We start from the raw sequence: 12,071 nt of genomic DNA, 5'->3' as shown, positions 1-12,071 counted from the left end.
TTCCTGAGACTTTTCTGTCTCCCTGCTGTTTTGCCTCCAGGGCTGTGGCTTCTCTGCTCAGCACCAGCATCCTGTAGCTGGGAAGAAGCCTTTTGGGAAGGCAGCGAGGCCTCCAGGGTGTTTGCTGGCAGATATCATCCCCGCAGGCTCTGCCAGCCCCCAGCTGGCAGCTGTGTGCTCCCAGGGGCCGCCAAAATACAGATGCTGCAGAGCCATTGAGCTGGAAAATTCCCACAGGAGTTGACCACACTGTTGCTCTTTTACCCAGCTAGGCAAACCCGCCCAGGATGTCTAAATTAGTCGCTATTGGGAACTTTGCATTTTCCTCAATAAAGCAGAAATAACTAGTACTGAAAAATTACTGACCTTCCTATGAATGCGTAGCTCAAAACAACTTCTGTATTAATCCACTAAGAAAACACATTAGTCTGTGTCCCAGTCTCTGCTACAATGCCCTCTTTCTCCTTATGCCTGGTGTTCAGGGCTATGGACTTTCCTCCCTGAGGCTGAAAAAGGGGTGGAGAACCTAGGTAAATGCAGAAGGAGCAGTGATGGACAGCAGAGAAGATAAGGTGATGAAACTGGGTAATACATTACAGGCCACAGGTACTAAAGATGAGAGAGACCAGTATGAACTGTAGGACTGGTATGTACAGTTTGAACTATCACCATAAAAGACAGTTTGAATCCAAGATAAAGTGTGTCAGTTGGAACTGTGAGGCACTTTAATTAATTTCAGGCTGAAAGGGCCAAAATAATTTATGAGACTGAGAAGATACAGGGTTGAGAAGCATACAGTTAATTAATGTTGAGACAGTAGGCATGCAGGACTGAGAAAAAGGGATCCAGATTTAGCCATTTGGAATCTAGGGAAAAAATTAGTCTTTTGTGTGACCAAACAGAAGTCTGTGCAAGTATATGTAATTTATGTGAGTTATAGGGTATTTGTCACTGTTGCAAAACATTGCTGTTTTGAAATGCTGATGGCATCTTGCATCACTGGGCCAAATCCTGCTTCAGAAGCACTAGTGTACTGACAAATTCACCAGGACTGCTCAGACAAGACAGTAAAATGTAAGCAATTGACTTTTTAATTTTCAGAGTCGTATTGCATAGCAGTCCTTGACAGCATGCTAAAAACATCCACATTGCAGTTACTAAATCAGTTTTTTCAAAGCTACAGAAAACTTGTGCAAAATCCTAATGTCTGACTGAAATCACTTGCACCCATTTCTCACTGATGTAGAACTAAAGACGCCTGTAAAGTTACGCAGAATTATATTGATAAAGGGGAAGTATTCTCTATAGAACCGTATTGTGCAAAATCAAACGCAAAGGAATTTTAGACTCTATTTAATAACCACAGTTAAATCAGGAGGATGTTAGAATCCCTACCACCTGAATGTAATTGGAAAGAGGTACTATGCACACCTGAAAACAGATGCATCCATACTTTCCCTAGCAGAGCCTTCTATCTCCAGGACCTTGTACAGCAGCTGTTGCAGAAAGAGGAAACTCGGTGGTGCTGCACAGATTGGGCAATGGCTACTGGCTGCTTCTCTCAGACCAGTCGGGGAGGATCTGTCTGGGACCTGTCTTCTAGGGCAGCATATGGTTTGCTAAACGTTTTTTCAGCTGTAGGATGGCACACATCCAGGTGGCTTTTATTCTGATAGAATTTTAAAGAGATGTTAACAATGTTTACACTTTTTGGTTTTGACAGTCTCTAAAAATTACATACTTAAACCTTCTCTCCCTCTCTGACAACACAAAATCCAGCTCCTCCTTCAGATGTAAGTGCCACAGGGCTTTCTCAGTTCTCATCACAGAATTCAGAAGATAGAAATCCTGTCAGCAGTGCCACCCCTCTGCCCCACCAATGGAGCCTTGGTCAGAGCTGCAGCTCTGAGCACCTTGTGCCCATGCCACTTAAAACTGAGAGATAGGAACACCTCCATGCTCAACAAATTCAGTGCCTCAAATCTATTTGGGGGAGCAGCAGTGGGATTTTAACAGCTGAGGAGCTTTTGTACTCTTCAGCCTTTCATTTTAACAAAAAAGAGGTGATTGTTTTTAGGATATAAACCTGTATCAATAATATAGGTGCATAAGAGAAATGTGCTTGCTTGAGCAAAGTGTTAGTCTTGATAGTCAGCTATCTTTAAAGATAAGGAACTCCCCCTCATTACTGGAGCAGGCCCTTTCATCCCTTTCCAAATATACACATATACAGATATGTACAAATATATCTGTACTGTCAGAATGGTGAAGTCTAATTCGTACGATGTGGGGCAGATTAATGAAAGCCATTGAAAGTACCTCCCTCACTAAGTTTAGACAAAGAAGATAACGAGACTTCTGGGACATGCTGTTAGTGGAATATTGCAGCACACCAGGGGATGTTTAAATGACATGTAAGAACCAGTACTTTTTTGCAAGTTAAGGACAGAGACCATAGCCAAAATATTTAATTTCCAGATGGACATCTGGCAAATATTGATCTACAATTGTATTTACTGTGTAATGGAAAGTACAGGTTGTGACATGAGCAGTCAATAGTTTTTTAGATTATTGATCCTTACAGTGGCTATTGATTGTTTTTTAGGAGATAGCACAGTCTATTTTGTCATTTAGCTTAGCTTAAAATAATTGGAATTGCAAGTTGTATGCCTGTATATGTGGAAAGGGACTCAATATGCAAATATCGTTCCTCATCATTGGCAGCATATAAAAAATAAATACTCCCTTTTAAGTGTTTTTTTCTTTCCTGTTATTTAGTAGGACTACTCAAATATTATAACTTTGATAAGGTAGAAAATGAAGTTGTCTTCAGAGGAGTTCAAGTGCCACCAGCTTCTCTTTTCTGTCTGGCTTGAAGTTTTTTCTTCAAAAAAAATCTATGAATAAAGTCAGCTGCTAGAATGAACACATAAGGGATCTATCTGTTTCCTCTAGACATATCATCTTATCACTCACTCTCATACCATTTGATATAATTGTTTGCTTTCTTCTGCAGAGAAAATATGCTGTTGTCTACCACTTGGGGATTTTATATAAGGTTCAGCAAGTGCACTTGAGTGCACTGGATTTTATGAATTGTAAAAGAAGCTGATAATACTTTTTGCTCAGTAAAAGAAAATGTTCATGGGGAAGGACTGGTATACAAGAAATGGCAGTAAACTACAAGCCAGGTCATGCCTTGAGGTGTTAGTTCTTGTGATTACTATTTATATTTCAGTGCAGACTGGGGTCTTTCTTTTGACCAAGGAATAATATTCCCACTACAGGCAATCACCAGCTAATGCTCCAGCCATTCTGTAAATAAGTTAATCCTGTATTTGCGTTTGGTTCCTCTTGGAAGAGCTAGAGACAACTGAGATGTTTATTGTGCAGACTCAATGCTCATCTATGCTGACTTTTGGAGTAAATAAGGTGTCAAATATATGCATTGAGCAATGCTATTTATGTTATCTAGACAAGCTGACAATGCATCATTTTGCTGTACTGCATTTTCCCAGATCCAAGAAAACAGACCACAAATCTTTCTGCTGTTATCTAGCAAGTAACTGTATACCACTTCTAAATCAACAGCAGCAGGGGATGGAGCTATTTTTTCAGGTGTCATATATATCCTGATGCACTGTCTTTCCTGAAGGTCATGAGTCAAGTCATTCTGGGAATAGATTTTTATCTAGTCTGAAAACATTAATCACTTACAGTTTTACATCTAAACCCAAGCAAACAAAAATAAAAGTATAACAGAAGTGTAACAAAAATGAAAGCTACCCTTATAAATTTAAATTAAAAATGTCTTTAAAATGATGCAATTTGACCACTGCAGAATCAAAATATAAGCTGATGAGTATTCTGAGATTTCAACCCTGACACTGTTTTAAGAAAAATTTGTGTAACACACCTGTGAGGGCTAATCACTGTTGCCACTGCCTACCTTTGTATTTAAGAATTAGGGATTAAAAATTCAGTACATTTTATGTTCTGGTAGGATTACATGGGCTACTTGTTTCAAATAAAAGATTTGTCTTTTTTTTTTTTTTGGGGGGGGGGGGGGGGGAGGAGGTGAAAAAACTGCAAAAGCTTCAGTTTCCTATCTTACTGTTACATAAAAGTGAATCTGACCTACAATGTGAGATCTGAAACTGAATCAAAACTACATAAAAGAACCTAGATTTACTTTGGTCAAGGCCTAGAATCAGACCTTTCTTAAATGCAGTTTGATTCCAGATGAAGGGCTGCAAACCCCCTGAGTGATGATTTGGGTTAAGAGAAGGTGTGCGGTTAAATTGGATCTGGGCCCATCTTTAGGAAGTGCTATCAAAAGCAAAGATTATTGGGCGAACTGCTAAACTTTCTTGGCTTTCGTTTACATCAAACCAGAAAACAAAACAGGAAAAAAAAAAAAGAGGTTTGTCATAAAGACAGCATTTTAGTCTTTAGGACACTGAAAAGTACTTTAACATCATGTCTGTTGCTGCTTCATTAGTTTTGCCTTGATTGTAAAATAAAGGCTTATGCAAGTGGCTGTAGAACCTAAAAAGCTGTTAATTGTCTGAAAAAGAAAAACGGAAGCAGCTTTTTTCTGCAGTGTGGTCTATTTTAGCATTATAAATTCACTTTGGATGGGAGCTCCTCTATTAGAGAAGGGGATTGGTTTTTGGTTTTGTTTTGTTGTGTTTTTTTTTTTCCCCCCCAATCTCTGCCTTTCTATGAAGAAAGAAATCAGCATTTTAAGCATTTAAATGTCTTCTGGGCAGTAGCTATTTATCTCACAAGACAGTATTTCAGGACGTCTTTATTTTCTTTGAGAAACTCTGCAAAAATACAGTATAATGTCATTTACTGCTGGATGTGCATGCAGAGCAATATTGTTCTGTTGCCTGGTAACAAGCAAGAGGGAGGCACTTTGGAAACACCGATAGAAAAAGAGAAAGAGAAAGCTCAACTGCACACACTTGAGCAGAAGATTTATAAAAACAGTAGTTGTTTCAGGTAGATCTGAAGAGAAGTTTGGGTCAAGGTACTCATAAGGTTTTGTGAATTTCTTTCACACTGAAAAACCCAGCAGGGTGTTTTCTTGTGTTGGAATTTAGTGACTAGGCTTATTTTTTTCAAGCCATGTTTACAATTTGCATACTTTGGAAAGAGAAATGTTCTTTTTTTCTTAATATGCATTCCTAAATACTTTTTAAAGGTGTGTTCCCCTTAGAATAGTGCATTGATAGTGTTGTAATAAAACAAATATGCAGAAGTGTTTTGAATGGATGGATGTTCTTAAGAGCTGTGAATGGTCATGAACATATTTTCAAAGCCAGAATGCTCTGACAGTTTCTGAATTACCGAAGTCCTAGGTATCGTAATAAAAACAATCAACAAACAATAGACTTGCTGAGTCAAGCAAACAGCCATGAAACAAAAACAGAAAATATTTTAGCTGGAGTGCAGCCTGGCCATTGCTTCCTGTTTTAAAAGCAACAGAAAGTCAGCACAAAATCAAGGCAGAAGAGATTAGTTCATAGGAACCAGTTTAACCTTTGGCCAAGCTCAGACAAAGCGCTCATGAGGGTTTTAACCAGCTGGGTTAACGTGTTGTTCTCTGATGCCTCCCTGGCTTCCTGCCTCTGACGGTCTTTTTGCATGGCCTTCCTCACCCTAAAGAGAGCAGGAAGTGCCGAGCGCCTGCGAGGCAGTTTATTGCTGCAACAGTGTTTTGTGATTCGAGATAGTCTTCAAATTTCGAGGTGTTAATTTGAATAGAACAGAACGTAACTTTTTTTTTTTTTCTGATAGCTAGTTAAACTCAGAGGCTTTGTGGACCTTGTTGGCTTTACCTGTGGAGCAGTGTTCTATTTCACACTGAACATCAATATGACAGGAAGGACGAGCTGCACATCTTTGGATGTTGATCACTTCACTGGTTAGTGTGTACTGGAAAAATTAAGGTCAGAAATTAACTCCTCCATAATAACTTTCTGTGGCATTCAACTGGTGACAGAGTTAATGGGCAGGACGAATACATAAAGAAGATGATACCCTTCAAATTGGTGTATTAGCTTTTCACATTTCTTCTTCTATAAGAACTTGAATATCATAAAAAATGTAAGTAGACAAGTAGTAGAAAATTCTTAGTTAGGATCTCACTGATTAATATTTCCTTTTTACTTATATAGGTAACATATACATATCAGGACCAAGAAGAAATTTTTCACTAATAGAAAGCCTTGGAATTTTTGCTAAAATCATTAATCTAAATTATTTTATGAAAGTTTGAAGGAAGCTGCAAGATAAGCCCTGCTGTTCTGGCTCCACAATCATCTCACTTGTTAACAAATTAATTTATCCTAGTAGAGTGGTCCACTGAGATCTTAAAGCCTTGTTGTCAGTATGTCCCAGCAGAAGCAGGTTATTTTGGAGCATAAGTAAGTGCCACACAGAGCTGGACTTTCCTATGAGGCCTCAGAAAAGGTGTCCTTGGTACCTCCAAGAAAGAACCTGTAAGTGACCACAAAATCTCACTCTTTGTGAATTTCTGTTAATGATGCTGCATAGGAAAAATGCATCAGTAATGAGGGCAGACAGCCATTCAGTGAACGTAGAGGAAGAATAAAACCTAAGTCTGACCTGTATCTCACACCATTGAAAAATCCACTTGATGAATTACAGGGCAAAGAAGCAACATTCAGCTTCCACGCTGCAATACCAGCTTATGATTAGAGAGGCAACATAATGCTGAGGTATCTTGATGTTCTTTTTCCATCAAAAACACTAACAAGTTTGTGGTCTGGTCATCTGCCCTGATTTAAAAAAGACACCCCTCACAATCATGCAGGAACTAGTATTGCTGCAAGTGTTTGCCAGAGAGCAAAAGAGAGGTGACAGAGACAGCCATGCTCTGGGGGGCAGGTTTGAGGTCACACTCAGACCCTTGTATGTCCTATCCTTGCAATCTCAACACACCAAAACACTGCAGAAAAACACAACAACAATTAGAGATACCTTATACTTACTGGAAGTAATCATATACCTTTTCCGTGGGGTTGGATTGAAATTTGCTACATTAATTATTCACTGAATATAAACTTGCATGTTTCAAATAATCTGGAAAGCTATTATTATTGTGTAAAATATTTGTGCAATAATAATAATTGTGTATGATCTCATGAAAGGTTCAATCATTCAAAGTGCTGAATAGTCTGTGTCCATCAAACAAAATATTTCAGGACAGGTTTAGCTTTACTCAAGTAAGTAGTCCAATTGACCTCACTAAGGCCACTCATCTACTTAAATGTCAACATGTATCTAAGTGCTTTCCTGGATTAGGGCCAGAACATTTTGTCTTCTGTAAGATGAGGTCCTAAGAAAACCTGTTGCAAATGGCTGTAGTCTGCGGAGTCCTGGAAAGGCCAAGTAAAAAATAAAAAAGGACAGTTTCACATTATAATATAGCTGTTCATTTATTTAAGGAATGTAGTTTATCATTAATGATTGGCATTACTGCAGACAGGACTATTGCTATATAAAGGCGGCAATACTAGGGAATGGAAAGGAAACATGATTAGGTATTTGAAACATGGAATAGGCCTGAGAAGCAGAGGGACTTTGACAGAGATCGTGATTAGCTTATTAGTGACTTGGAGTTATGGGGTTTTTTTGCACTCATTTTGCAGTAGGGGACTATTTTGTGCATTACTGCTTCTGGAGTCCCAGCAATGAAACTTCACAACCAGCTTGCCTGAAGGACTGCGTACACTCTTTCCCTCCTGATCCTTATCTCTCTGGAGGGTCCATGAACTGCAGCCCACAAAGGTCCACTGTAGATGATTGCTCTTGGCAAAAAATAGAAAAATCTAAGTACAAGTAATCCTCTCTACCTTGATGAAAGTGAATATAAGGTGAGCCCAAGCATGTCACTATGAATCAAATAGAATTCCCTTCAGAGGAGCTAATGTAGATGCGGTTTTGCAGGTCATACTCTCAGTTGGTGTGTCCAACCTAACCTCATGCTCATATTAGTAGAGACGCTTTAATTTATGTGTTGAATTTCTAACTGCTGCCTTTGTACAAGAAAGAAATGTCCTGTATGTAATTCTTCTTAGTTCAAAGCATGATAAAAAATGCCCTGAGAGCCCTACGTTACAGAACAAGATACAGTTATTCAGATAATTTCTGTAGTTTTAATTAAGTCACAGATAATAAGATGTAAAATATGTAATGTCATGCTGCTGCCCAGCACTTTATGCTGGGCATAACTGGGAATAACTGTTCGTATTATACTGGCTTTTTGCCAGCCTGAGAGCCAAGGAACCTGTAAATCAACTATACCTGTATATCTAACTGTTCATACTTCCACACACAGCCAGCACTACTCTTTAGGCTGAGGTAGAGCAGAAGGGAGGCTACAGCTGATCATAGTCTGCATTTGAAAGGAAAGCAGCCCCGTATGTAGAATAGCATGTTTCAATACTTGGTGATTTGTAATGGTCAAACTGTTGTGTTGAGGTGTACAACCAAGGTGGAAGTTTTGATTTGCCTGTCAGATATTTCAGAGGAATTTGTGCTAGTGAACTGAGAGGTCAGTCTTTAACTACAAGTGGAAGGAAGAATTACTATGGAGTATATCTGTATATCTTACATTACCTCTATTTAAATTTAAAAATATACTAGACAATTTCAGGAAAACTAGTTCACATATAATGAAACAATCTTAATGCCTTAGGTTAAAGATTTTTCTTCCACTGAATTAATTTTGGATTCCCACTGGATTTGTAAGTCATTCACATATTAAAATCTTAAGTTGATTCCAAAAATCAGAAATTCAAATGAAATACCTATTTATGGATCCTACTGTTTTATTGGCCAATTTTTCTCTTTTCCTTGGGTAACCAGTTTTTACATTTACAACCAGTATTTGTGAGGTGTTTTCCACGCTTGGTACTGGGGAACAGTGTAGTACATTGTTCTTCAGCTTTATTTGCTCCTTTCATATAGTTTGTCTTGCTGCAAACATCTACTTCATCTGCTTCGTATAACTTCATCTATTTTTTTTTTTTTGCAGAGCACAACTTTCTATTTTATTGGGAAAACCAAAGGATACTCACCACAAAATGGGGAAACAAAGAAAATAGTTGGGAATGTGTGTGTATGTGTGTCCATACTCATAATGCAGGAATCATGCTGATAAGCAATGTGAAACAAAGCATTATTAATAATTCAAAAGGCTAGATAGAAAAAAAAAAAGACAAAGAAACTGATTTTTTTCTTCCGGATGAACAATTTAAGCATTTTAAGTGGTGCCTCTTCAGTTAGAAGGAATTGCTGAAATCAGCAGAACTGAAAGTTTTGAGAGAATTGGTCAGAAAAAGAGCTGAACTTAGTTCTGAGGAGTTGGGTTAAACACACCTGTATCTCTAAACACCCAGGGAAGTTTTGTAAGGTTTTAAAAGATATGAAGTTAAGTAAATCAGTCCCTGAATTTTTTTGCTAATCTTACATTAAAATGCTGTACTCAATGAAGATTAATCAAGATAATTTTCCTTTCATTGACACCATCACCCTTTGCACCTGTACAGAATCATTTATGCAAAATGGCTGTTTTTATTATAGTGCCTCTCACTTGAGACTTCAAATCATATTTAAGTGTATAAGGTGCCTTAATATAATTAAAACAAATGAAAAAACAAAGATGCAGACTGGTAGAAATCAGGGAAGCCACTGGATGTATGCTGGTAAATCTTTCTGGCACACACAGTGCTTCAGTTCTCCACTGCCCTTTTTCCTAAATTACTTCTAGCTACGCATATATGCACCAGAAGACATTTTTCTAGGGAAGGACATTCTAGAGAAAGGTGATCAAGTACTCAGGAAGAGAGTCAGAAATTTTGGAGGTCCCAGTTCCTAAATTACCCAGAGAATGTCTATGCAGCCTTCTGCCAGCAGATGCAAGATCACACTGTATTCCAAGCTGGATGTCTAGGTACCAGCTAAGAACTGGATGATGCCATATATTTTTACACTGTCTACAGAGGCTTGATCTTGACTGGGGCCTTTATTCTTCTCTGTAATGCAGATACAAATATAATTAATTTTAAAAAATATTAAAATCAGTAATCTGATTTTATTCTTCATAGATATGGAAATTCATGTTCTGTTTCTTGCTTAGGAAGAACTTAGGAACTTAAGGGGAAAAAAGAGAGAATTTTAAATGCAGCAACACCACTCCCAGCCCCCTAAAAGTGACCCTTTCCCCAGAAAGTAACTTTATTAAGTATTGAAATGACTAATGTCAAATAGCCAAGAATGCATTTAGGCCTCAGCTGCTTCTGCTGGATAAAACACATATGGAACATATCAATGTTGGCAATGTAGTCTGAAAATCTCTTCTTCAGCCTGTGTCTGTTACTTCCTCATTGTATGGGAATGTGAGGAGCTCTTGCATTCATGATCATTCCATGTGATTGGTCTTGTTTCCTTCTTCCTCTGTACAGTCATAATCCTTGACAGCTAAGTCAAGTTCTTTGAATGTTATTGTAATATTATATTTCAAAACATTCTTTGCAATAATATATTTTTTCTTCCATCTGATCAATCTTGTTTAATTTCCTTCTGTCCTCTTCTGTCTTCAAATCTGTTTTCCAGTTCCAATGACTAACAGTCCTTATTCTCTTTCTCCTACCATTGCTTTCCATTTACCAATTCCTTAGCTTTATGTCCCTCTCTAATTCTCATTTGCCCTTTCCCTTGCTGTTCACTCTTTTATTTTTGCCTGTCACTACATTAGTGCTATGGAATATGATGACAGTAACCCTGAAACTCGTTATAAGTAAATGTTAAGAGGTTTTACCATTATGTTCTTTTGTCCTTCTCTGCTGTCCCCTTTCATTAATTTTCTTCATTCATGCTCTTTCCTTATTTACTATTTTCCTAACTTTTCTGAAGTTTCTTCTGTCCTTTGGCAGTGACTTAGAAATGCTCAGAGCATTGAACTTCATTGTAGATTTCTTATCTTATATGGAGGAGGATGAAGCAATCTGTACAGTGATTTCAAGAAAACTGTATGAATCCCTACAGAGAGGAGAAGCTGGATGGGAGAAGGAAGGATGGAAGGATTTTTTATGGACTAAGAGGAGTAAGAGGAGTGCCAGCCACAACAACTTTGTTTTCACAGTCTCCTGATATATGCAGGCAAATAGGTGAGAGAATTAGAAAGTCTTCAAGTGCTGTTTAGTTTTACTGTTGTCCCACTAGAGATTCTCCCTCCTGGTGACTCTTCCTCCCGGAGTATGTTGCCATAGCAAAGAACAGAAGTGGGGAATTTTCTTCTGTTTTTTGGCAGAAGAAAAATGGTGCTTTCCCCTTACTTCAGCTGCTGTTTACTCAGAAAATGAAGTTGCTGCATATTAACACAGAGATTTTTATTTTTATATTTATATATATATATATATATATATATATATATACAGTTATCTGAAGTATAGGATAAGTTATGTTAGTGGTCAGGATGCTGATTTTCATGTATGATTTATACAAAATAGAAATGTTTCAGAGAAATTAAGAAGACTGTTATCTGCCTACTGCATTCCTGCCAGTTTGTGGTAATGGTACAATGGATGTTTTGTTAAGGTCTTCTGGCCAGATGTTTCAACCATAAAGCTATTTCTAGTGAAAAAGTTTTGAATATGCATGTGAAAGCATCTACAAAGATTGTAAGTTATTAGCATTTTTAGAGCTAAAAATAAAGAACACAAATATGACTGTTGCCTTATGCTTCAGAAGTTGGAAGAGTGGATAAAAAATTAAATGGTGGAATTGACTTCTGTTAAGACCTGTGCTGGTTAGTGCAACATATGCAAACCTACCATCCCTATGGGACAGGAACTGATATTTATTGCTAATGTGAGCAATACGAAAATTAATGGGATTAAGGAACTGCATTGCAAGCTTTAATACAGGATACAATGCCACTGACTGTTATCTTGCAGTCTACCTGTCTTCATGTCAAACAGCATGAAAAACTATGTTCCCCATTTGTTACCAAACCTTTTTAAAATCTACTTCAA

The sequence above is a fragment of the Empidonax traillii genome, unplaced genomic scaffold, assembly GCF_003031625.1.
Source record: "Empidonax traillii isolate 1590-97213 ecotype Southwest subspecies unplaced genomic scaffold, ASM303162v1 scaffold96:size1206935, whole genome shotgun sequence".
Classification (NCBI taxonomy): domain Eukaryota; kingdom Metazoa; phylum Chordata; class Aves; order Passeriformes; family Tyrannidae; genus Empidonax; species Empidonax traillii.
This window is presented reverse-complemented; position numbering follows the sequence as displayed.